General features: G+C 44.8%; 1 long non-coding RNA gene across 1 annotated transcript in view; it reads right to left on the reverse strand.

The window, feature by feature from the left end:
- Positions 1–549: 549 nt before the first annotated feature.
- The window catches only part of LOC148137419 (uncharacterized), a 51,643-nt gene continuing 25,077 nt past the window's right edge, over positions 550–27,115 (reverse strand). Inside the window, exon 8 of the long non-coding RNA XR_015754342.1 lies at positions 550–1,104. This is a non-coding gene — a long non-coding RNA (uncharacterized LOC148137419). The remainder of the gene's footprint in view (positions 1,105–27,115) is intronic.

Consider the following 27,115-nt stretch of genomic DNA (forward strand, 5'->3'; position numbering starts at 1 on the left):
CTCCCACTCCACCAAGGATATGCAGGTCTTTGGACTCCTCCATCGTCAGACCACAGCGAAACGACGGTTGGAGGAAGAACGCCTCATCTTCCGGCTAGGAACCCTCCAACCACAAGGGATGAACTCGGATTTCACCAGTTTCCTCATTTCCCCTCCCCCCAGCCTGTCTCAGTCAAATCCATCAAATTCAGCACCGCCTTCCTAACCTGCAATCTTCTTCCCGACCTCTCCGCCCCCACCCCAGTCTGACCTGTCACCCTCACCTTGACCTCTTTCCACCTATCACATTTCTGACGCCCCTCCCCCAAGTCCCTCCTCCCTATCTTTTATCTTAGCCTGCTGGACCAACTTCCCTCATTCCTGAAGAAGGGCTAATGCCCGAAACCTCGATTCTCCTGTTCCCTAGATGCTGCCTGACCTGCTGCGCTTTTCCAGCAACACATTTCCATGCAGTACAAGTGTCCAGTTACACAGCAACAGGATCAGTTTATTCAGATACTTGAAGTCAGTAACACAGGAAATGGAAGAGGCCATAAAGTGACTGGACTACGGGGTATATTGGAATAACACCAGGCTACATAGACCCTCAGGCCTGCCTTCAATTCAGCAAGGTCAGGGCTGATCTGCACTCGGCCCCAATTTCTCTTTCGTGCCCAATTCTTTGTAGCCCTCGACTTTCTGATGGGTCAATATCCATTGAAACACACTAGCACCCCCCAAACATTTCAGTGATGTACCCTCCCCTAACTGTCTGGTCCCAGTTGTCACTATCCGCTGATAGAAGGAAACACTCCCCACACATTCACCTTGGCCTATTGACATGAACAAAAGATATGAACACAGCGTGAGAATGATTGGCCCTGATATCATGGCAGTATTTGATTGAACAACGTGTCAAGGAGACTGAATAAAATTGAACTTGATGGGAATCAGTTGTCAACTCCCCACTGGTTGGATCATTCAGAACACGTGTTGGTGGACATCAATCCTCCCAGTTCCTGGATATCTCTGTGGGCAATCCTCAGGGAAACATTCTCGGCACAAACATCTTCAGCTCCTTCATCAATGTCTTTCCATCTGCCATACGATCAGAGGGGGGATGTTCTGTGAAGATTATATAATGTTCAGATCAATGAGTCAACTCCTAAGGTATTAAAATATCAAATCCGGACAATATTCAAACTTGTGCTGTTAATATGAAGATAATATTAATCAAAAACACTGCTGGACATTAAACATTTTCACTGTTAAAAAGAAGAGGAAACCCTTCTGCAACTCTAGCTGGTTTCACAGTAATATGAGAAAGTCATTCAGCCCACCAGAACTATTGGAAAACAAGAGGCGCAACACATTCCCTCTCTCCCGATGCGGTCTACTCTACATTAGGGAGACTGGACACCTCCTAGCAGAGCGCTTGAGGGAACATCTCCGGAACACCCACACCAATCAACCCCACCGCCCTGTGGGCCAACATTTCAATTCCCCCCCCAACTCTGCCGAGGACACGCAGGTCCTGGGCCTCCTTCACTGCCGCTCCCTCACCACCAGACGCCTGGAGGAAGAACAAGAAGATAATTTTTAAAAAAAACAGCTGTTGGAATCCAAAATGGACACACAGGAGGCTGGAAGATCAAAATAAACAAGACAGCATCAAGACGTTGAGAAGTCACCGCCTTGGATGTAACCCTTCATCAGGACTGTGGGGGGGGGGGGGGAGCGAATCTATAGATAAAGGGGCGGGTGAGAGAGGAGGAGGCAGAGTGGCGAGGTGTGGACAAGTGAACTCAGATAAAGGCTATCAGCGGGTTGGTGATGGGAAGGCTAAATCCAAGTGTTAGCTGAACAAAGGGTTTGTTAGAGAAATGGAAGGGAGGGGAAGGCCTGGGAAGGGAGTCGGGGGATTGGAAGGGAGGTTATTTGAAATTGGAGAATTCAATGTTGAGTCCCTGGGGTATACGCTGCACAGGTGACAGATGAGATCTTGCTCCTCCGATTTATGGTTTGGTTCATTGTAGCAATGGAGGAGGCCAAGATGGGCAGGTTGGAAAGGGATTGGGAGAGAGAATTGAAATAGGAAGTGACTGAGAGGTCAGGTCAGCCCAAAGAAGCCCGATTGAGATACGCAGCAAAGCATTCCCTTCATTTCATTTGGTCTTTCCAATGCAGTGAAGACGATATCGGGTGCACCAGATGCAGTAAACTAGGTTTGGATCCCAACCATCTGGCAAATCTCCGACCAATTACCTCAATCACCCCCAGGTCCCATCTCCTGGAATTGCAAAAGATGCATCAGTTGCTGGCATACCACCTCCTCCACCTCCTTATAGGGCTTCAAATAGTACTTCCATGGTCAGACAAAGGTTCACCTGCCTCTTTCCAACCTAGTTTACTGCATCAGGTGCTCCTGATATGGTCTTCTCTAAACTGGGGAGACCGAACATAAATTAAGAGCACATTTCACCGAGCATCACTGTCGGGACTGCTGGGGCCGACCTTACCTCCCAGTCACCGCCGATTTCAATTCCCCTTCCCACTCCCTTTACAACATAACCATCCCTGGTCTCCTCTGTTGTCATGGTGAGGCCGACTGCAAATTGGAGTAACAATACCTTACCTTCTAGGTAAAAACAAGGACTGCAGATGCTGGAAAACAGAATCTAGATTAGAGTGGTACTGGAAAAGCACAGCAGGTTAGGCAGCATCTGAGGAGCAGGAAAATCGAAGTTTAAAGCAAAAGCCCTTCATCAGGAATAGAGGCAGGGTGCCTGCAGAGTGGAGAGATAAATGAGAGGCGGGTGGGGGTGGGGGTGGGGAGAAAGTAGCATAGAGTACAATAGTTGAATGGGGGTGGGGATGGAGTTGATAGGTCAGAGAGGAGGGTGGGGGAAAGATATCAAAGAGTACAATGGGTGAATGGGCGTGGGGGTGCAGGTGAAAGGTGAGAGAGGAGGGTAGCATGGATAGATGGAAAGGAAGATAGGCAGGTAGGACAGGTCATGAGGGCAGTGCTGAGATGGAAGGTTGGAGCTAGGGGAAGGTGGGGAAGGTGAAATGAGGAAACTGGTGAAATCCACATTGATGCAATGGGGTTGAAGTGTTCCGAGGCGGAAGATGAGGCGTTCTTCCTCCAGGCGTCTGGTGGTGAGGGAGCAGCGGTGAAGGAGGCCCAGGACATGCGTGTCCTCGGCAGAGTTGGGGGGGGAAATTGAAATGTTGGGCCACAGGGCGGTGGGGTTGATTGATGTGGGTGACCCGGAGAAGTTCCCTCAAGCGCTCTGCTAGGAGACATCCAGTCTGCCTAATGTAGAGTAGACCGCATCGGGAGCAACGGATACAATAAAGGATATTGTTGGATGTGTAGGTAAACCTTTGATGGATGTGGACGGCTCCTTTGGGACCTTCGATGGAGCTGAGGGGGAGGTGTGGGCGCACGTTTTGCAGTGGCAGGGGAAGGTGCCAGGAAGGGAGGGTGGGTTGTTGGGGGGTTTGGACCCAACCAGGTAGTCACGGAGGGAACGGTGTTTGCGGAAAGTGGAAATGGGTGAGGAGAGAAATGCATCCCTGTGGTGGGGTCCTTTGGAGGGGGTGTAAATGTCATCAGATGATGTGGTTTATACGAAGGTTGGTAGAGTGGAAGGTGAGCACCGGGGGGTCTGTCCTTGTTAGGGTTGGAGCGGTGGGGTTTGAGGGCGGAGGGGTGGGATGTGGACGAGATGCGTTGGAGGGCATCTTTAACCAGTGGGAAGGGAAATTGCGGTCTCCAAAGAAGAAGACCATTTGGTGTGTTCTGTGTTGCAACTGGTCCTCCTGGGAGCAGATATGGCGGAGGCGGTGGAGTTGGGAATACGGGATGGCATTTTGGCAGGAGGTAGGGTGGGAAGAGGTGTAATGCAGGTAGCTGTGGGAGTCGGTGTGTTTGTAAAAAAATGTCAGTTTCAAGACGATCTTCATTAATAGACATGGTGAGGTCCAGGAAGGGGAGGGAGGTTTCAGAGCTGGTCCAGGTGAAATTAAGGTCGGGATGAAATGTGTTGGTGAAGTTGATGAATTGCTCAACCTCCTCGCGGGAGCACGAGGTAGCGCCAATGCAGCCATCAATGTAGTGGAGGAAGACCTGGGGAGTGGTGCCGGTGTAGTTACGGATGATGGACAGTTCTACATAGCCAACAAGAGACAGGCATAGCTGGTGTCCTTATGGATTCCCATGACTACCCCTTAAATCTGGAGGAAGGGGGAGGATTCGAAGTAGAAATTGATAAGGGTGTTGACCAGCTCAGCCAAACGAATGATAGTGTCGGTGGAATGGTACTGTTGGGGACGTTGCGAGAGGAAGAAACGAAGGGCTTGGATGCCCTGCTCATGGCGGATGGAGGTGTAGAGTGATTGGATATCCATGGTTAAGATGAAGCATTGGGGGTCAGGGAAACAGAAGTCTTGGAGGAAGTGGAGTGCGTGGGTGGTGTCTCAAACGTATGTGGGGAGTTCCTGGACTAGGGGGGATAGGGCAGTGTCAAGGCAGGTTGAGGTGAGTTCGGTGAGGCAGGAGCATGTTGAGACAATGGGTCAGCCAGGGTTGTCAGGTTGTGGATATTGGGAAGGAGGTAGAATCGGGCGGTGTGGGGTTCCTAGAATATGAGGATGGAAGCTGTGGGTGGGAGATCTCCTGAGGTGATGAGATTCTGTATGTTCTGGGAGATGATGGTTTGGTGATGGGAGTTGGGTTCATGGTTCAGGGGGCAGTAGGAGGAGGTGTCTTCCAGTTGACGTCTGGCTTCAGCTGTGTCGAGGTCAGTACGCCAGATTACCACTGCGCCCCCTTTATCTGCTGGCTTGATGGTGAGGTTGGGATTGGAGCAGTGGGAGTGGAGGGCTGCGCGTTGTGAGGGTGAGGGGTTGGAGTCAGGGAGGGGGGTAGACACGTTGAGGCGGTTAATGTCTCGGTGGCAATTGGAAATGATCTCACCTTCCACCCAACCAACCTTCACATAAACCAAAACATCCAAAGACATTTCCGCCACCTCCAAACGGGCCCCACCACCAGGGATATACTTCCCTCCCCACCCATTTCCGCTTTCCACAAAGACTGTTCCCTCCGTGACTACCTGGTCAGGTCCACGCCCCCAACAACACACCCTCCCATCCTGGCACCTTCCCCTGCCACTGCAGGAATTGCAAAACCTGCGCCCACACCTCCTCCCTCACCTCCATCAAAAGGTCCCAAAGGAGCCTTCCACATCCATCAAAGTTTTATCTACACACCCACCAATATCATTTATTGTATCCGTTGCACCCAATGCGGTCTACACTACATTGTGGAGACTGGACGACTCCCAGCAAAGCGCTTTAGCGAACATTTGCGGGACACCCGCACCAATCATCCACACTGCCCTGTGGCCCAACATTTTAATTCCCCTCCAACTCTGCCGAGGACATGCAGATCCTGGGCCTCCCCCACCGACACTCCCTCACCACCCCACCCCCCGCCTGGAGGAAGAACACCTCATCTTCCGCCTCAATGTGGATTTCACCAGTTTCCTCATTCCCACCTCACCCCAGCTCCAAACTTCCAGCTCAGCACAGCCCTCATGACCTGTTCTACCTGCCTATCTTCCTTTCCACCTATCCATTCCATCCTCCTCTCTCATCTATCACCTTCATCCCCATGCCCATTCACCCATTGTATTCTTTGCTACCCTCCCCCACCCTCCTGTCTGACCTATCAACTCCATCCCAGGCCATTTACCTATTGTACGCTATGCTATTTTCTCCCCACCCCCACCGGCCTCTCATTTATCTCTCACTCTGCAGGCACCCTGCTTCTATTCCTGATGAAGGGCCTTTGCCCGAAACGTTGATTTTCCTGCTCCTCGGGTGCTTCCTGACCTGCTGTGCTTTTCCAGCATCACTCTAATCTAGACTTTATCTTCTTCTGGCAGGGCTACAGCCTGGAGGACACAGCATCGTGTTCTCCAATTTGAAATAACCTCCCTACCCATGCCCCTTCTTCGTTGCCAGCCCATTCCCCACCCTTCCATTCCACCTGACGACCATGCCATCTGGCTCCCACCTGGATTAATCCCTCCAATCGCCCAACCAGGTTGCACCCACCCCTTGTGTCCACATATCCTTACCTCACCATCCCGCTGCTCTCCCCACCCCAACCACTCCCTTCCTTTTATTTGCAGCTCTCTCTCAACCCACCCGCAGTCCTGAAGAACAGGTGAAGAACAGTCCTGAAATGTTGACTTTCCCACCACTTGATGCTGCCTGGCTTGTTTTGTTCTTCCAGCCTCCTGTTTGTCTCCTATAACTTAGGAAGATAGAATCTAGTCAACACAACGTGCTAGTAGGCAGGCACTACGGGTTGCCCATTGAAGTCCTTGAACCTCTGCCCTCGGACGAGGAGGAAGTAATTCCGTCCGTCGAGACACAGACACATGAACAGAAGAGACCATTCAGCCCATCCAAACTGTTACACTGAAATAGGAGGATGTCATTGATGCTGCAACACGACAAACCAATGAAGCAGAGACTGCACAGATAGACTGCTCCATGATGTTCTTCCTGGTCCCACTGCTATTGGTCCACACATGTTACGTCGACATGGTTTGCTGACCATGAGGAGAGAAAGTGTTTAGTTTGTACAAAGTCCCAAGGAGGCATCTTCCATCTCCGAGATGTTATGGACTAGGCTAGACCACTCAAAATATTCTAAAGCAGGCAGCCCAGAGCATAACTTCACAATTTGTTTTTGTAAGTGTATAATGAAAATTACCCAGAGTAATTTAGCTAGGTTGACTACTAGATTTTAAAATCAACAAAAACTTTATTCATAAAATTATACAATGAAACACAAAGAACAGAATAAAGAGTCCTGACAGAATTCAATCTATTCAGCTCGACTTAATTATGCTGTTCCGAATATACACAGCTCTCCCAATAAGCAAACTCCCAATAAAAAACAGTATAAATGGAATGCATGCTTCCAGGTTGAAGTTTAAGTTCAGAAAAGAGACAGAGTTTTCCCACTGCACTCTGTTAAACTTCCCAATTCAAGACTCAACTGAAAACTACTCAGCTCAGCTCAGCACAGCTAAAGAACTCACCGCTCCCCGTTCATTATACAGGTCACTTATAAAGAATGACCACTTTGGCCTGAAGTCTCACATGTTTCCATATAAACAAAAAATCATTTTCATCTCTGCACCAAACCAGACTGATTATAGCCTGGCCCCGTTTTATTGTTTCTCTGAAAAAAATCAAGTGCAGAGTCTCCCTGAGCCTAGAAACAGCCTTGAGACAAAAAAGCGACGTGCTTTGTGACATCTCCCCCCCTCAAAATAAAACATCAATACAAACAGATGGTTGCATTTTTAACCCTTCAAACCCAGATATATACATTATACTAACATGCAAACATGCACAATCCCATGCAAATTCAGGCCAACGCATACCCGCCACTGAACGCCTCCATATCTCATTGGAGTCTCAATAACTCGTCAGCTTTCACGTTTTTGTGATCTGTCACATGCACAATTGTCAAATTGAATGGCTGCAACAAGAAGCTCCATCTAAACAGTCTGGCATTTCTGTCCTTAAATCTTTCCACAAACGTCAATGGGTTGCGACCAGTGTCTCGGATACATTGTTGGTAACATAAACACTGAAATGTTGTGATGCCAACACCAAGCTTAATGTCTCTTTCTTCACTGTTGAACATTTCTGTTGAGGAACATTCGACTTCCTAGAAAAATACCCAAAGAGTTTTTCTATTCCCTCGTCATCCTCCTTCTGGAACACCAGGCCAACACCCACATCACTGGCATCGATACCTGCTCCTCTTGCTTTCCTTTCCTGTCAAAATACCTTTGAGCATATTCACATGGCACCACTCTGAGATTTCTTCCAGTCTGGAGTCTGTATCAAGTAGTTCACCTCATTCAATTTCTTCCTAATTTGATAAGGTACACTTAAACTTGCATTTAAAGGCTTCACTGTTACTGGAAGTTACTGGAATTATTCCCAATTGCAAAATTGCGAATTTATGATTTCTGATCCACTTATGATTGCTGAACAGACATAACAGACAACAGACAACAGGACGATGAACCCATCAACAAAGACGGCATACTTAAACTACTGGACTTGTGCCTCACAACACACTTCACATTCAACAACCAGATATAGGAATAAATCAACGGAACACCCATGGGCTCACCGATCTCGGGACTCATAGCAGAAGCAGTAATGCAAAGGTTAGAACAAACAGTCTTACCACAAATTCAACCCAAACTCTGGGTCAGATACGTTGATGACACATTTGTAATCATTAAAAACACGGAAATAGAGAAAACACACCGGATCATCAACTCCACACTCACAGGAATCCGATTCACGAGAGAGGAAGAAAAGGACAACCAACTCACATTCCTAGACGTGAGGGTACAGAGAACACCAAACGGAGAATTCACCACTAAGGAAAGCCACACACACAGACCAAGTCCTGAACTATGAAAGCAACCACCCCAATACACACTAACGAAGTTGCATCAAGACACTATTCAAAAGGGCCACAACACACTGCAGCACACCAGAACTGCAAAAAGAGGAAGAGGAACACCTATACAAGGTATTCGCCAAAAACGGATATCCTCGCAATTTGATCAACAGATGCCTAAGGGAAAGACAACGGAACGAGGACATGCTGCAACCCAAAGGACTAGCCACACTACCATACATCAAGAACATCTCTGAAATGATAGCCAGAGTACTGCGACCACTAGAACTTATAACAGCACACAAACCAACAGCCACACTCAGACAACAACTCACCAGAACGAAGGACCCGATACTCAGCATGAGCAAAACTAATGTAGTGTACAAAATCCCATGCAAGGACTGCACAAAACACTATATAGGTCAAACAGGAAGACAGCTAACGATCCGCATCCACGAACATCAACTCGCCACGAAACGACACGACCAGCTATCCCTAGTAGCCACACACGCAGACGACAAGCAACATGAATTTGACTGGGACAACACTACCATTATAGGGCCAGCCAAACAAAGAACAGCCAGGGAATTCCTAGAAGCATGGCACTCATCCACAAACTCCATCAACAAACACATCGACCTGGACCCAATATACCGGCCACTACAGCGGACAGCTGAAACTGACAACCGGAAGCGGCAGGGACAGGCCACTATAAATGCCGGAGGAAACACCACAGAAGCGCTTCACAGGAGGCTCCCAAGCACTGAGGATGTCACCGAGACAGGGGACGAAACGTTTGCAACAAAAACTTCCAGCTCGGCGAACAGAACCACAGCATCATTCCCTAAAATTTGACACATCGTCCAAATGGGTGGTCTTTGAATTCTGACTTATTAATTTCTCCTTAACCAATGTTAATCGTCCTTTTACTTAATGCCTAAAACTTAATTCAAATAGTCTGAATTTGGTCGATTCATTCTGTGCGTCTCTGATTACAAATAGTTCAAAAGGAATTAGCTTATCGCAATATTTTGGATAGTCCTGACCATAAAACCTCAACATTGTCTTCAGTGTTTGCTGCCATCTCTCTCATGCTCCCTGTGATTCCAAATAGTACGCAGTAAATTTGAATTGCTTTATTCCCAAGTTATCCATCACCGCCTTGAATAGTTCGGATGTGAGGTTTGATCCTTGATCTGTCTGGATCTCTACTGGTAGTCCGTATCTATAAAAAAAAATTGTATTTTTTCTACAATTCTTTTAGCTGTGATGCTGCATAATGGGATTGCCTCTGGACATCTAGTTGACACATCCATTATCATTAATAAATTGTTATTCCAACTTTTTGCTTGAGGTAGGGGACCTAAGCAATCTATCAAGATTCTTGTGAAAGGTTTCTCAAATGCTGGAATAGGTAATAAAGTTCCAGGGTTTATTACTGCCTGTGTGACATGTTTGAGACGTCTGGCAAAATTCAACTACATGTTTGTGTAGTCCAGGCCAGTGAAAATATATTTCTACGTCAGCCTGTATTGTTCTCACCCCGAAATGATCTCCAAGTGGTAGCTCATGTGCCACTCGCAGATCCTCCTTTCTATACCCAACAGGCGAAACAATTTGATGAATTTCTGCCCACGTTTGATCTGCTTCAATGTGTGCTGATCACCATATCCGCATGAAGATATTATTTGTTTAGTAATAACACAGGAATGCATTCACCCTCTGTCTTGCTAAATGCCTTTTGACTGTTTTAATTCCCCATCGTTCTGCTGCAAATCGATCAGCTTAGCAGAGCTAAAAAATACATGCATGTTTTCCTACTTGCTCCTTCTTTGTTCCACTTATCTGGTAAAAAAAAAAGTTTCGGATAACTCTCCGTCAGATTCCTGATCTGTGCTTTTTGATCTCTCCTGCTTCAAATTGTGCATCTTTGATCTTGTGATCACACAATCAGGTAAACTTCCTGGATAGCCGTTCTCCAGTTCTCCACTGCTTTCGAATTAGAGTAGGCAGCATGCCTACTGGTGAATCAGCTGTAGCTTTTGCAAGGACAAATTTTATTCCTGGAGCTGGGAGTTTGTCCAGTACTACTATTACACATTCTCCACTCTTCTCTGGACTTTCTAGCCTCACTTTACATAACTGAGCACTTTTTGCCTCGCCATGAATTCCTGCTACCCGCACGTTTTCTGACAATAGTCCCTCAGGAGTACATATCTCCTCATCCCTCACTATTACAGACTGAGAAGATTATGTGTCCCTTAATTTTGGAACCTCCATACCTATTACGCCTGGCCTATGTGAATAATCTTCACCCTTGCATTTAGATGTTTTAAGCAGATCTGGCACGTCCTCCTTGACCAACTTCTGACCATCTTGTACACTCTGACGCAGTTGTCTAACTTCCCTTATGCTTTTTGTTACTGTTACAAAAAAACTTCCTGTCTTCTCTGGTTTTCCTACATCTGTTTTTTTTCCTCGCACAGCAACTCTGTTATTTTGTGTGGCTCATTATTAGAATGAAAACGCTGGAGTCTTTTAATTTCTTAGTTCCCCTCAAGGGTTTCTTTTTGGACTCTGTGGCAAATTAGTCTCATGGTCTTCACTGCTACCTACTTTTCCCTTTGCACGTGAGGACATCTCTTTGTTTCAATTTCTATTACTGATGGACTGAAATTGATTCTGGAAGCCAAACCGAGTTTATGGACCAGCTCATAATCATTAGCCACGTCAGCTGCTAACCTTGACGTTATCACTCTCTGCTCTTCCACATAAGATCGCACAACTTCCTCCAAAATAATTACCTCTCTAAGGGCAACATAAGTTGCTTGATTTTTAAAGCTCTTATCCATCTATCGAAATTACTCTGTTTGATCCTTTCAAACTCAATGTAAGTTTGACCAGGGTACCTGTTAGAGACCTGAAACATTGTCTATAGGCTTCTGGTACAATATCATATGCAGTTAAAATGGCTTCTTTCAGCTCCTCATATTCCGCAGATACCACCTCTGATAGGGATGAGAATATCTCATAGCCTTACTTACAAATTTCGTTTGGATCAACAAAACCCACATTGCCACTGGCCACTGCATTTGTTTAGCCACCTTTTCAATAGCGTTGAAAAATACTTCCACATCCTTCTCATCAAATTTAGGCAATGCTTGAACTCGGCTAGGCTCCTGACTACATTGGGCTTGCTCATGCTCACTGTCTTCCTCGCTAATCCTACCCCCAGTCTTTATCTCCCGCCTTTTACACTTACTCTCCTTTTTAAGTGTCAGTTTTTGCTTTTCAAAATCTCTCTTTCTTTCTCCTCTGCTGCTCTCTCTTTTTCTCTCTCTTGTGCTGCTCTCTATTTTTTCCTCTCTTCTGCTTTTAATCGTAACTGAAACTTTCATTTCTGCTGCCCTTTCCCTACGTCTCGCCGCTAAGTCAAGCTGCTTCATTTGCAATTGAATTCTTACCATTTGTATGGATTCTGATGGTTTCTCCAGCAAGTTTAATTGATGACCTAATGCTGCAACTAACTCTCCTTTCCTCTCAGAAGCAGACAGTTCTGATTCCAGCTTCTCTGCTAATGCTTCAACTTGGTCTCAGTCATTTTCTTCAAAACTTCCAATCACTGCATCCACTTGCAGAAAACTCTTGGCGACGGAAAGAGCCATTGCTATCCCAAGCTTTGTTTACCCAACCAAACCAAAACCCGAAATAAAGATACGAGCACCTCACGCTTGCTGCTTAAAATCCCGCAAAGAGCCCCCAATCTGTTATGGACTAGGCTAGACCACTTAAAATGTTCTTAATCAGGCAGCCCAAAGCATAACTTTGCAATTTATTTCGGTAAGTGTACAATTAGCCGGAGTAAGATAGGGAGATTGTGAACTAGATTTTAAAACAGACAAAAACTTTATTCACAAAATTGCACAATGAAACACAAAGAACAGAATAAGGAACCCCTACAGAACTCAACCTATCCAGCTAGATTTAATCATGCTGTTCCAAATAAACACAACTGTCCCAATAAGCAAACTCCCTTTTAAAAACAGGATAAATGGAACACATGTTTGCAGGTTGAAGTTGAAGGGCAGAAAAGAGAGAGTCCCCCCACAGCTCCCTGTTGAACTTCCCAGTTCAAGACTCAACTGAAAACTGCTCCGCTCAGCTCAGCTCAGCTAGTGCAGCTACAAGAGCTGACGCTCGCCTTTCATTATACAGGTGCATTCTAAAGCATGACCACTTTGGCCGGAAGTTTCATCTGCTTCCATATATCATGTCTGTACGAAGCCAGACTGATCGGAGTCAGGCCCCGTTTTATTGCCCCTCTGAAAACAATCAAGGACATAGTCTCCTTGAGCGAAGGAAATGCTTTGAGAAAAATGGGACTATGTGACAGAGAAGGTGGGCTTGTTTTCTGTACAGAGGTCAGAAGCTGGTGGGAATGGCTAACTCTATCAGAGTGTGCCTGCTGACAGGTTTGTAAACAACATGACGTTCAGTGCAGGGTCACACACGAGCTGCACATTGAGGCAGTGAAAGTTCATTCAGAACCTCGAGCTCTCTCTCAACCAACATGAGGGTCCACAGAACTCTGTAAACTATCATAGAATCATAGAGTCCGACACCACGGAGACAACCCCTTTAGCCCAATCTGGTTCATGCTGACCAAAACGTCCATCCATGCTCAGCCACTTTTCCTGCACTTGGCCAATATCCTTCTCAACGTTTCCTATCTATACATTTGTACAAACGTGAAGACGTGTATCGCAGAATACATGGTATCAACGTTTTGTTTTGGAAATACTGAATGTTAGTCCATAAAACTCAAGTTTTAATGCAATTAGTTTATTATTTTGTAGCGATACAGATTAAGCACTCATCCCCTTCACTCTCTTCTCATGGTACCACCACTGTAGGGATAGTCTGGTGAAACTCCATTACACTTTTTTTTTGTAGCAAGGAGATCATTCATTATAAAGGAGAGAAAATCTGTTCAGAGTGCCCCAACTACTGTCTCAACAACAGTACAACTGCAGGGAGGTGTCTTCAATCTTTGACTTAATCATTTAGTAATGAAGGACACCACTCATTTACTGTGCTGATTAATTACTGCTCCATATGAATTCTGTCAGTGACTCCTGACCAAGGACATCCAGCTCTTTTTCACCAAGAGCACTTCGCACGATTTCGCCTTCTCATAAATACAAAATGAGAAAGATGATATGTTTTACCACATCATTACGTTGCCTTATGAAGCAAAGCCAGACCAACAGCAACGTCACTATTGCCGTTGGAGATGCTGAGGAGGCAATGGCTGTATTATCTCCGGAATATTAACCCAGGGACCGAAGCGATGACCCAGACCCCGAATTTGAATTCCAGCTCAGCAAATGTTGAAATTTAAATTCAATAAAATATCAGGAATTAAGAATCAAACAAACCAATGAAGCCATTATTGATTGTCCTACCTGGCACCTTTATGCCCTTCAGAAATCTACCATCTTCACCTGGTCGGGCTGACATGTAACTCCAGACCCACAGCAATGTGGTTAACTCTCAGTTGAAGTTTTAAATGGCCATGCCAGCCACTTATTTATATCACTCAATACAAAGTCTCACAGAAATGAAACTATATGGACCTCAGCACCGACTACTTACAGCCCAAGGACTGCATTGGTCAGGAAGGCAGCTCACCAACACCTTCTCAAGGACAATGAGGAAAGGGAATTAAATACTGACCCAGCATCCCATTAATGAATCAAAGTAGATGATCACACTTAAGGAAGAGAGACAAAGGGACATAACTCATTTTAAAACAGGGACTTTGATGTATACCCAAAATGGGCATGATTTTCAGTAATATGGGAACAGGAGAAAAATAGATAAGGTTAATCTCGTTTATATTTCCATTCCAGCTGATCATCAACATCTCCTTTGTTTGCTTCATTCTGTCTATCTCTCTCATTCTACATCTATTCAATTCACTCCTTCTCCCCTTCACAACAGGCATCCCTGTCACCAACATCAATTACACTATTTCCCAGCGATGTTCAGTTCTGATGTATGGTCATTGGACTCGAAGTGCCAATTCTGTTTTTCTCTCGACCCGAAGCTGCCAGTGCTGCTCAGTTTCTCTGGCAATTTCTCGTTATTTTTGCTTCTGATCTACATAGAACATAGAACATAGAAGAATACAGCGCAGTACAGGCCCTTTGGCCCTCGATGTTGCCCCGATCCAAGCCCACCTAACCTACACTAGCCCCCTATCCTCCATATGCCTATCCAATGCACGTTTAAATGCCCATAATGAAGGAGAGTCCACCACTGCTACTGGCAGGGCATTCCATGAACTCACGACTCACTCTAGCATCATTCTTTGTTTTATTTAATGTTGTTATTATATGGGGTGCCTACATCACTGGCAAGGGCAGCATTTGTTGACCATCACCAAATGCCCTTTACTGTGACGTCATTCTTTCAGGCAGTATAGAGCCAAGCAAATTGCTGTGGGTCTGAGTCAGCCCAGGTAATAATGCTAGATTTCTTTACCAAAGCATATCAGTGAAATAGATAAAATTATAGTTAAAATGTTGGTGATGTTATGGTTGTTATGAGTTAAACTCTCTTTTATTTCCAATTCCTGTATTCGAATGTATGTTCTGACATCATCTGTGTTAGCATGTGAAACAGTGGCAGGTTATGTGTAATAACCTGTGCCTCTGAATTACATTTCTTGCGACATTACTACTCTGACAGAGTGTCCCTGTCATGAAGTTACATTAGAGACAAGAACAAGGTTGTTATCGAAATATTTGTAACTGAAAGAGTGCTCACAGGAGAGTTGGAACCATAAAGTCAGAATTTTACCAAGGCATAGATAATGGTTTATCAAACATCAGCATTGACGCTAAGATAGGGACTGGGAGTATAATCAAGCAGGTCGTGGATAGGTTTAGTGATGGACAGAATACCCAGACATAAATGAATTCAGGGCAAAAAGATACATCTGGATTGTGAAGTCTTATTCTCAGATGTTTGTCAGGCCGGAGTTGTGGGTGATTCTGAAATTTGTGGGTAATGAATAGAAGTTACACTTGAAACTGAAGACAATAGTTTTCGTCTTTGCCAGATATAGATAACAGAAATAGCAATGAGTTTTACCATGACATATGGGCTTAATAAATGGATAGAGATGGAGAGACTTACCAGGTACACCAAAAATAGCGAGGAAGGGATAGTAACCTGCCTGGATAATCAACAGTACACCGAATATCCGATCTGGTAATGTCAGCCAAGACCAGGAAAGGTACAAAAGACCAACAGATAAACTCTGTCCATTGTTTTAGCATTCCAGTCTACTGTTCTCAGATTCTGATCCATTAATGGAACATTCCAGACTATTCTTAGATGTTTATCTTCCTGTCTCTGCAGCTGTTCATCCCTGTTAATGTGAAGGTGATGCATCTGCTGCTACAATGGGACAAAGCCTTACAAGAAGCCCATTACTAATAGAAGAGAGAAACCATCCAGTGTCACGATCAGGGTCCATGGAGATTGACATCAATCACAGTCACTGAACAAACAGATCCAGTTAACTCTTTTCAGTGTGGTATCTTCAGATCACAATGACAAGTGGACTGGATTGAATGTTGGAATCGCTGGCTAATCGTCACATCTCCCATCACCAATTATTCTCATGAAGTTAGTTGTGAGGGAGAATTATAGATGTTTTCTTATCGCAGGCAAGATGAATCTGCTGTGTTGTCTGTTTGCAATGCTGTAATCACCTGAACCTCCCACCACCACCACCAAAAAACACAATCTAGTTGTAGTTACTGTGCTGATCCCTCTTCGACTAGACCAGTTGCCAACCAGTAGATTTACAGTGGACATACTTGCCCTGACCATACACAGCGAGTGTGGGTCTGTCTGGTCTTTCCTCTCATTGCTCTAACTTGGCAATTTTGTAAATTCAACACAGAATGCGCGTCAGCTCTATTTTAATACACTTTATTGTATTCAAAGCAGTTAGATTAACATTTTTTTTGAATTCGGTCCAAAGCTAAATGTGGCATGTTGTCACAAAGCTGGTCCCTTTACAAGGTTATGTTGTCCTTGATTTTTTTTTGTCAGAGAGGTTTTAAACGATACAAGATTAGAATCTGCCTGAATTTTGAAATGTTCATTGGCCCCTTTTATTTATACTTAGCAGGTAATGCCTCAGGCAGAAAGCTTTCAAGACTTAAAAAAAGACTTATATAATCAAGAGGATGTGGTCAGCTCTCTTGCTGGGCAGGTTGGTACAGTTTGGGGTTTGGTTGAGTCAGGGTCACTGTTGAAACTGGATGCTCTACCCCCTTCTTTTGCACTTCTGACCTCATAATCTGTAAGATTTCTGCATTAGATTTACTGATTGTGCTAAGGGGCTTGTTTATTTGTGATTTTGTAAGTATTTGTAACAGCATCCTTAAATCGGGAGACCTTATCGAGTTTGGATAGGATATTCAGATATTCTATTTTCGGCTCCTTGTGTTCATTAGGTAATTTGGTAAATACATTTTGTTTGTTTAAATCTCGGCATTCTAACCAGTTAATTCACTCCGGGAATATCCACAGTACACTAACCTTCAACCAATAGCAATGTCTTTGTCTGGGCTACCTGCTTAAAAATGTTTTGGGTGGTCGGGCCTGGTACATAACAGATTGGGAGCCATTTGTGGGATTTAGTCGGCGAGTGGCAGGTGTTAGTGTCTCTTACTTCGGGTGTTGATTTGGTTGAGTAAACAGTGCTTCTGATAGCAATGCCTCTTGCAGTATGTTTTGAAGGTGGAAGAGTTAACTTTGGGATTTTTTTTACAAAATGCACATGAAGTCCAAGCTGTGGGAATTAGTGGACGAGCTGGAGTTGAAGCTATCTCCTAATGTGAGGAAAGATGAGATGCTTGCAGTAGCTCCCCATTCCAATTTGCTGGAAACTCCATCAGGATCTATAGAGATGACTAAACTTCAATCGCAAATGAAGCAGTTTGCGTAATGACTAATATTAGAAGAGAAAGAAAGAGAATGAATAGGCTTAGCAGAGAAAAGAGAAAAGAAACAAATAGCTTTAGCAGGAGAAAAAGAAAAAGAGGGAGCATTTGAGCTTCAGAGATGGACTCTTAGAATGGAAGTCAGCTTAAAAGGATGGCGATGACAGCTGAAGGTAAGCTTAGTGAGGAACAGCGTGAGAATGAGCAAACCATGGTGGTCAAAAGCCTGGTCAGAAACGTTTTAGGCATATTCACGGAAAAGCACCACTGGAGAAAGAGCAGGATATACAAAAAACAAAAAATGCACGGTATATTCATGGAAAATATTTTTATTTCATTTGAAAAAGTAGCTAAACAAATGCAGTGGCCCGTGAGCATATGAGTTGTGTTGATCCAAACAGAATTTGTGGGTAGAGCTTGTGAGACATTCGCAACACTTAGTCGAGAGATATGGGGAGTATGAGGAGGGGGAAAAGTGCATATGAGCTTGTGCCAGAAGCCTACAGACAAATCTAAGGCCGAATCTGTTCAACCCCTTATTGAGTTTGAAAGGATCAAAAAAGTAATTTTGATAGATGGATTAGAGCTTTAAAAAGAGAGCAAAGTTATTATGCACTTCGAGAGACAGTGAATGTGGAGGAGTTCTAAACTTCCCTGCCTGACATAGTGCAAACTCATTCGGAAGAGCAGAGAGTTAAAACGGCAATACATGTACATGAAGTTGCTTATGAATGTGAGCATGTCTAGTGATTAATGATTGTAAAACTTGATTTGGCTTCTAGAATCAATTTCAGTCCATGTGGGATAGAAATTGGGGCAAAGAGAAATCTTCACTTGGAAACGGAAAGGTAGATCTCGTTGAAGATCATAATGATAACTTATCACAGGGTAAAAAGGAAATACTTGAAGGAGACAAAGAAGTTAAAAAGCTCTGGTGTTTTCACTGCAACAAATTAGGTCAAATGAAATCAATGTGTTGGTCGGTTCAGGAAAAAAAAACACAGATGCAGGAAAAGAGGGCAGGCCTAGGAGTTTTGTTGGAGTGGTAACAGAAGGCACAGTGGAAGCTAGAAAGCTGCATCAGAGTGTATAAGCTGATTGGAAAGTTTGTACACATAGGACAGGTAAAGAGAATGCAATATTAAGAGACACAGTATCCTTTCAGACTGTGATGATGAAGGATAAGGAGATATGTGCTCCCAAAGGACTATTTACAGAAAGGTACTGCTAAAGGGAATTCACCGAGAGACAAAAAGTGCAAAATTATGTAAAGCGAAAACAGAGTGCCCAGAAATTGTCGCAGAAAAATTGGACAAACTCTCAGCTCCAGGAATGCACTTTGTCCTTGTGAAAAATATAGCTGATTCACCAGTAGGAGTGCTGCCTACTCTAGTTGAAAAGCCAGTGGAGATACAGGCAACTAAAGCAATGCAAGAGTCTTATCGTGGAAGCTTTCCTGATTGTGGAGTAACAAGTTTCCAATGTCACCAGTTGAAACAGTAGAGATCAAAAGTGTAAAGATAAGGAAACTTATGTGGCATTAACAGAGACTTGGTCCATCAGATTGTTGAGAAAAAAAACAGGAGCAAATAGGTGATAATGCAAATATTTTTAGCTCAGCTAAGCTAATTGATTACAGCGGAAAGATAAAATGTAAAGGCAGTTGTAACATAGTTAGGAATTTTGAATGTATCCCCGAGTGTTATTACCTTCAAAATGATATCCAAATGAAGAAATGGATACGATCACATGTTCAAAGAGATGATAATTGGGCAGAGGTTCATCAAATCGTATTGCCCATGGGGTACAGAAAGGAGGTCAGTCAGGAGTGAAGAAAACGCAGGATGAAATACAGAGACATTTTTACTGGCATGGACTGCAACAGGATGTAGTTGAATTTTGCCAGACTTGTCATACATGTCAGGTAATTGGAAAAACACAAGCGATAATAAAACCCGCACCTTTCTTAACTATTCCAGCATTTGAGGAACATTTTACAAGAGTCTTCATTGATTGGCTAGGACCCCGACCTCAAAACAAATAAAGTGGGCATAATATTTGTTAACAATAATGGATGCATCAACTAGATTTCCAGAGGCCATCCCAAGATGCAATATCATAGCTAAAGGAATTGCAGAGGAATTAATCTTTTTGAAGAGATACGAACGACCAATAGAAATACAGTGAGATCAAGGTTCAAACTTCACAACCAAATTACTCCCTATAATATCATAGGAAGAAAGCAATTCAAATCGACTACGTACCATCCAAAATTGCAGGGACTGCTAGAAAGGTGACATTAAACAGTCTACTCCAACCAAACTTGATAAGTCCTTGTCCCATGCCATTAACATTCATGGTACTCCAATTTAAAAAAAAAGCCTTATTCTTTTCCATAACCATTATGAAACTAATAGAGTTATGATTTCAGTACCCAAAATATTCCCTCGTTAACCTCAGTCGCTTGCTCTGCCTCTTCCACAAAAGAAGGCATGGTTTTTTAGATTTTAGATCAGATTAGATTAGAGTAGATTACAGTGTGGAAACAGGCCCTTCGGCCCAACAAGACCACACCGACCCACCGAAGCGAAACCCACCCATACCCCTACATTTACCCCTTACCTAACACTACAGGCAATTTAGTATGGCCAATTCACCTGACCCTGCACATCTTTTTGGATGGTGGGAGGAAACCGGAGCACCCGGAGGAAACCCACGCAGACACGGGGAGAACGTGCAAACTCTACACAGTCAGTCGCCTGAGGCGGGAATTGAACCCGGGTCTCTGGCGCTGTGAGGCAGCAGTGCTAACCACTGTGCCACCGTGCCGCCCACAACTGTGCCACCGTGCTGCCCACGGTGACTGACTGTGTGGAGTTTGCACGTTCTCCCCGTGTCTGCGTGGATTTCCTCCGGGTGCTCCGGTTTCCTCCCACAGTCCAAAGATGTGCAGGTCAGGTGAATTGGCCATGCTAAATTGCCCGTAGTGTTAGGTAAGGGGTAAATGTAGGGGTATGGGTGGGTTGTGCTTTGGCGGGGCGGTGTGGACTTGTTGGGCCGAAGGGCCTGTTTCCTCACCGTAAGTAATCTAATCTAATATCATCCTTCTCTGGCCTTATGTCTAAAGTTCTCAATAATATTTTTGTGAAATTATAAGCAGGATAATAAAACTACAAACTGTTCTTGATTTGGACATTATCTTCAGATCTTTACTGTTGCTGTAATGAATACTCTTACCCAACCACATTGTGAGAGCACCTTCGCCACACAAACTGCAGCTGTACAAGAAAGTCAAACATCACCCTCTCCACAAGCAACAGGGCTTTGGCATTAATCACTAGTATCCGTGGAAGGAGAAACACAGTTGATGTTTCAGGGAGTGCAAAACGGATTACAGGGAATGAAAATGGTACAGAATTTGATAAAAAGAATTCTTGACTGTCAAAGATTTTTCAAAAAAAAAAGTTAATAAGCAGCACATGGTCAGGGGCTGGGCAGCAGTGAAAAATTAACTTACAAAAATGTCTGTAAAAGTAATAGTAAAATACTAAACAGACCAAAATTACACCCATTGTTCGAGATTGAGGAAGCTAGATATCGACAAAGTGGTCATGAGGGAGCCCAGAGATGAAGCAGAACAGTGTAAGCTGTTATGATCCCACAGTCATAGAGATGTATAGCACCGACAAAGACCCTTCGGTCTAACTCATCTATGTTAACCAGGTATCCAAACCTGATCTATTCCCATTTGCCAGGACTTGGCCCACATCCCTGTAAATGCTTCCAATCTGGGTTGTTGCCGGTGCCACGTGACAGTGAGGCAAGGAATAGGGAGAGAGTGCAGTTGAACACGTGGCTGCAAGGATGGTGTAGGAGGGAGGGCTTCAGGTATTTGGACAATTGGACTGCATTCTGGGGAAGGTGGGACCTGTACAAGCAGGACGGGTTGCACCTGAACCAGAAGGGCACCAATATCCTGGGGGGTAGGTTTGCTAGCTATCTTCGGGGGGGTTTAAACTAATTTGGCAGGGGGATGGGATCCGGACTTGTAGTCCAGTAAGTAGGCTAGCTGTTTGTCAGGATGTCCAAGTGTGTGGGGAGGCTGTGAAGAAGGTAGCACTGACAGGGAATACTTGTGGACACAGAGATGGGTTCAAGTGCGTATACTTCAACGCAAGGAGTATCAGAAATAAGGTCGGTGAACTTAAGGCGTGGAACCTGGGACTACGATGTTGTGGCCATCACGGAAACGTGGATAGAAGAGGGACAGGAATAGTTGTTGGAGGTTCCTGGTTACAGATGTTTCAGTAGGATTAGGGAGGGTGGTAAAAAAGGAGGGGGGGTGGTGTTGCTAATTAGAAATGGTATAATAGCTGCAGAAAGGCAGTTCGAGGGGGATCTGCCTTTAGAGGTAGTATGGGCTGAAGTCAGAAATAGGAAAGGTGCAGTCACCTTGTTGGGTGTTTACTATAGGCCCCCCAATAGCAGCAGAGATGTGGAGAAACAGATTGGAAAACAGATTTTGGAAAGGTGCAGAAGCCACAGGCGATTTCAACTTCCCAAATATTGATTGGAAGCTCTTTAGATCTAGTAGGTTGGATGGGGCGGTGTTTCTGCAGTGTGTCCAGGAAGCTTTTCTAACACAGTATGTAGATTGTCCGACCAGAGGGGAGGCCATTTTGGATTTGGTACTCGGTAATGAACCGGGACAAGTGATGGGCTTGTTAGTGGGTGAACATTTTGGTGATGGTGACCACAATTCTGTGACTTTCACCTTGGTTATGGAGAGAGATAGGTGCGTGCAACAGGGTAGGTTTTACAATTGGGGGAAGGGTAACTACGATGCTGTAAGACAGGATCTGAGGAGCATAAGTTGGGAGCATAGGCTGTTGGGGAAGGATGTCGTGGAAATGTGGAACTTTTTCAAGGAACAGATACGACGTGTCCTTGATATGTATGTACCGGTCAGGCAGGAAAGAAATGGTCGTGTGAGGGAACCTTGGTTGACGAGGGAGGTTGAATGTCTTGTAAAGAGGAAGAAGGAGGCTTACATAAGGTTGAGGAAACAGGGTTCAGACTGAGCAGTGGAGGGATACAGGATAGCCAGAAGGGACCTGAAGAAAGGGATTAGGAGAGCTAAGAGAGGGCATGAAAAATCTTTGGCGGATAGGATCAAGGATAATCCAAAGGCTTTTTATGCGTATGTGAGAAACATGAGAATGACGAACACGAGGGTAGGTCCGATCAAGGACAGTAGTGGGAGACTGTGTATTGAGTCGGAAGAGATAGGAGAGGTCTTGAATTAGTACTTTTCTTCAGTATTTGCAAATGAGAGGAACCGTATTGTTGAAGAGGAGAGTGTGAAACGGACTGGTAAGCTAGAGGAGATACATGTTAGGAAGGAAGATGTGTTTGATATTTTGAACAACTTGAGGATAGACAAGTCCCCCGGGCGTGATGGGATATATCCTAGGATTATGTGGGAAGCAAGAGAGGAAATTGCAGTACCGTTGGCAATGATCTTTTCATCTTCACTGTCAACGGGGGTGGTACCAGGGGACTGGAGAGTGGCGAATGTTGTGCCCCTGTTCAAAAAAGGGAATAGGGATAACCCCGGGAATTACAGGCCAGTTAGTCTTACTTCGGTGGAAGGTAAAGTAATGGAAAGGGTACTGAAGGATAGGATTTATGAGTATCTGGAAAGGCACTGCTTGATTAGGGATAGCCAGCACGGATTTGTGAAGGGTAGGTCTTGCCTTACAAGTCTTATTGAATTCTTTGAGGAGGTGACCAAGCATGTGGATGAGGGTAGAGCAGTGGATGTAGTATACATGGATTTTAGTAAGGCATTTGATAAGGTTCCCCATGGTAGGCTTATGCGGAAAGTCAGGAGGCATGGGATAGAGGGAAATTTGGCCAATTGGATAGAAAACTGGCTAACCAGTTGAAGTCAGAGAGTGGTGGTAGATGGTAAATATTCAGCCTGGAGCCCAGTTACAAGTGGAGTTCCGCAGGGATCAGTTCTGGGTCCTCTACTGTTCGTAATTTTTATTAATGACTTGGATGAGGGAGTCGAAGGGTGGGTCAGTAAATTTGCAGATGATACGAAGATTGGTGGAGTTGTGGATAGTGAGGAGGGCTCTTGTCGGCTGCAAAGGGACTTGGATATGATGCAGAGCTGGGCTGAGGAGTGGCAGATGGAGTTCAACCCTGCCAAGTGCGAGGTTGACCATTTTGGAAAGACAAATAAGAATGCGGAATACAGGGTTAACGGTAGGGTTCTTAGTGAGGTGTAGGAACAGGGGGATCTTGGGGTCTATGTTCATAGGTCTTTGAAAGTTGCCACTCAGGTGGATAGAGCTTGTAAGAAGGCCTATGGTGTATTAGCGTCCATTAGCAGAGGGATTGAATTCAAGAGTCGTGAAGTGATGTTGCAACTGTACAGGACTTTGGTTAGGCCACATTTGGAGTACTGTGTGCAGTTCTGGTCGCCTCACTTTAGGAAAGATGTGGAAGCTTTGGAGAGGGTACAGAGAAGATTTACCAGGATTTGTCTGGAATGGAGAATAGGTCGTACAAGGATAGGTTGAGAGTGCTAGGCCTTTTCTCGTTGGAACGGTGAAGGATGAGGGGTGACGTGATAGAGGTTTATAAGATGATCAGAGGAATAGATAGAGTAGACAGTCAGAAACTTTTTCCCCGGATACAACAGAGTGTTACAAGGGGATATAAATTTAAGGTGAAGGGTGGAAGGTATAGGGGAGATGTCAGGGGTGGGTTCTTTACCCCGAGAGTGGTGGGGGCATGGAATGCGCTGCCTGTGGGAGTGGTAGAGTCAGCATCTTTGGTGACCTTTAAGCGGCAATTGGATAGGTACATGGATGGGTGCTTAAGCTAGGACAAATGTTCGGCACAACGTTGTGGGCCGAAGGGCCTGTTCTGTGCTGTATTGTTCTATCTATGTCTACATCGTGTGTCTATTTCGATGCCTTTAACATGTTTTAATTGTACTAGCCTCCACCACTTCCTCTGGCAGCTCATTCCACTCACTGCATGAAAGAGTTGTCCTTTCGGCCCCTTTGAAATTTTAGCCATTCACCCTAAAGCAATGCCCTCTACATCTGGACACCACCACTCCAGGGATAACACCTTGTTCATTTACTCTATTCATGCCCCTCATGATTGTATAAATCTCCATAACATCACCACTCAGCCTATGGCACTCCAGGGAAAACAGCCCCAGCCTTTTATGCCTTACCCTACAGCTCAAATCCTCCAACCCTAACAACATCCTTGTAAGTCTTTTTTGAAACCTTTCAAGTTTCACAGCACCCTTCTGATAGGAGGCAGGCCAGAATTGCACACACTATTCCAAAAGTGGCCTTACAAATGTCCTGTACAGTAACATGACCTCCCATATCCTATACTCAATGCTCGAACCAATAAAGGAAAATATACTGAACACCTTCTTCATCATATCATCCTACCTGCCTGCAACTTCACTTGCAAGGACTATGAACCTGCAGTCCAAGGTCTCTTTGTTCCACAAACGTCTCCAGGGCCTTGCCAGTGTACAAGTCCTGCCCTGATTTCCTTTTCCAAAATGCAGCACTTCACATTTATCTAAATTAAACCCCATCTGATCAATATCTTATTGTAATCTCAGGTAACCTTCTTCATTATCCACAATACCTCCAATTTTGTATGACCTGCAAACTCATTTACGATACCAAATCATTTAAATGAATGACGAAACAAATCCAGAAATAAACATCCATTTCTCTGAGTTTGAATGTGCTCTGTGTAAATCCTGCCCAATGACTCTGTACCAGAGAAAGGCTGCACATGCGCCTGGCTGCACCTTGCCCCCTACAAAGCTGGCGGCTCCGCACATGTCCAGTGAATTCTTGCCCCGAATAAAGATGGCGGCGCGCACTCATGCCTGCAGCCACACTGAGGCAATTCCCCGTTTACTGAAAACACGAGACTGGGACGTTCAAATTTGTGTTTTCCGATGTGCACATTTTGTTTGTAAAACCTCTCCGCTCATACAGAATCGCTCTCACCTCCTGCAGTTCCACAGACAGCCTTGATGATTTTTGCGGGTACCTATTCTCTGCCTGGTTACTCGTTTGTCCTTAGTGTATTTGTACAATCACTTTGGATTCTCCTTAACCCTATTTCCTAAAGCTATCTCATGTCCCCTTTTCACCCTCCTGGTTTACCTCGAGTATACTCCTACTGCCCCTATCCTCCTCCAGGGATTCACACAAACACAGTTCTCTGTACCTGCCATTTGCCTCCTTCATTTTCTTGACCAGGCCCACAATTTCTTTCGTCAGGCAGCATTCTTTACACCTACCAGCCTTGGCCTTAACAGGAACATACTGTCTATATACTCTCATTGTCGCAGGCCTATGGAGGCAATGGCAGATGAGGATACAGAAGCAATCACTCTCAGTAAAGAGGTAATGTTGGGAAAGATAACAGCCTAAAGGTAGATGGGTCTCCTGGCTCTGATGGAATGCATCCCAGGGACTAAAAGAGATGGTGGGGGGTGGGGGGAGGGAGAAGAGAGTGGGGGGGGAAAATAACAAATAGACCTCGTGATAATCCACTAAAATTTGTTGGATTCTGGGATGGTTTTGACAGACTGGAAGCTGCAAATGTGGTGCCACTATTTTTCAAAAAGGACCCGTAAGCTTAACTTCTATAGTGGAGAAAATGCTTGAACCTCTCAAGGAAGTAGTGGTGAGATATCTGGGTAGAAATTGTCTCATTGAGCAGACAAAGCATGGATTCATAAAAGGCAGGTCACATTTAACGCATTTACTGGAACTGTTTGAGGATACAACGAGTGCGTTGGACAAGGCGGACTCGGTGGATGTGGTGTACCTGGATTTCCAGAAGGCATTCGATAAGTTGCCACATAAAAGGCTGCTGAATAAGGTAAAGATGCATGGCATTATGGGTAATTATCATTGATACAGGATCGGTTAACCAACAAAAAATAAAGAATGGGGATAAATGGGTGTTTGGATTAGTGTTGGCACTACAACTGTTTTGAAACTTTATTGCTGGAACAGCACAGCAGGTCAGGCAGCATCCAGGGAACAGGAGATTCGACAAGGCCTGTGCCCGAAACGTCGAATCTCCTGTTCCCTGGATGCTGCCTGACCTGCTGTGCTGTTCCAGCAATAAATTTTCAACTTTGATCTCCAGCATCTGCAGACCTCACTTTCTCCACTACAACTGTTTGCAATGTACACAAATGTTTTGGAGTTGAGGACCAAGTGTACGGTGTCAGAGTTCACATTTGATACAAAGATCAGGTAGAGCAATGTGTGCAGAGGCCACTGTAAGTCTGCACAGGGATACAGATCAGTTACGTGAGTGGGTAAGGATCTGGCAGATGGAGTTCAATGTTGGGATATGTGAGGTCATCCATTTTGGTCGGACTAACAGCAAACTGGATGATGAAATGGTGAAAACATGCACCATGCTGCTGTACAGAGGGAGCTGGGTGTCCTTGTGCATGAATCACAGGAAGTTGGTTTGCAGGTGCAGCAGGTAATTAAGGCAGTGAAGGGAA

Source organism: Chiloscyllium plagiosum, unplaced genomic scaffold (assembly GCF_037043375.1).
Source record: "Chiloscyllium plagiosum isolate Xiang-an unplaced genomic scaffold, Cpla_swu_hap1 HiC_scaffold_44, whole genome shotgun sequence".
NCBI classification, from domain to species: domain Eukaryota; kingdom Metazoa; phylum Chordata; class Chondrichthyes; order Orectolobiformes; family Hemiscylliidae; genus Chiloscyllium; species Chiloscyllium plagiosum.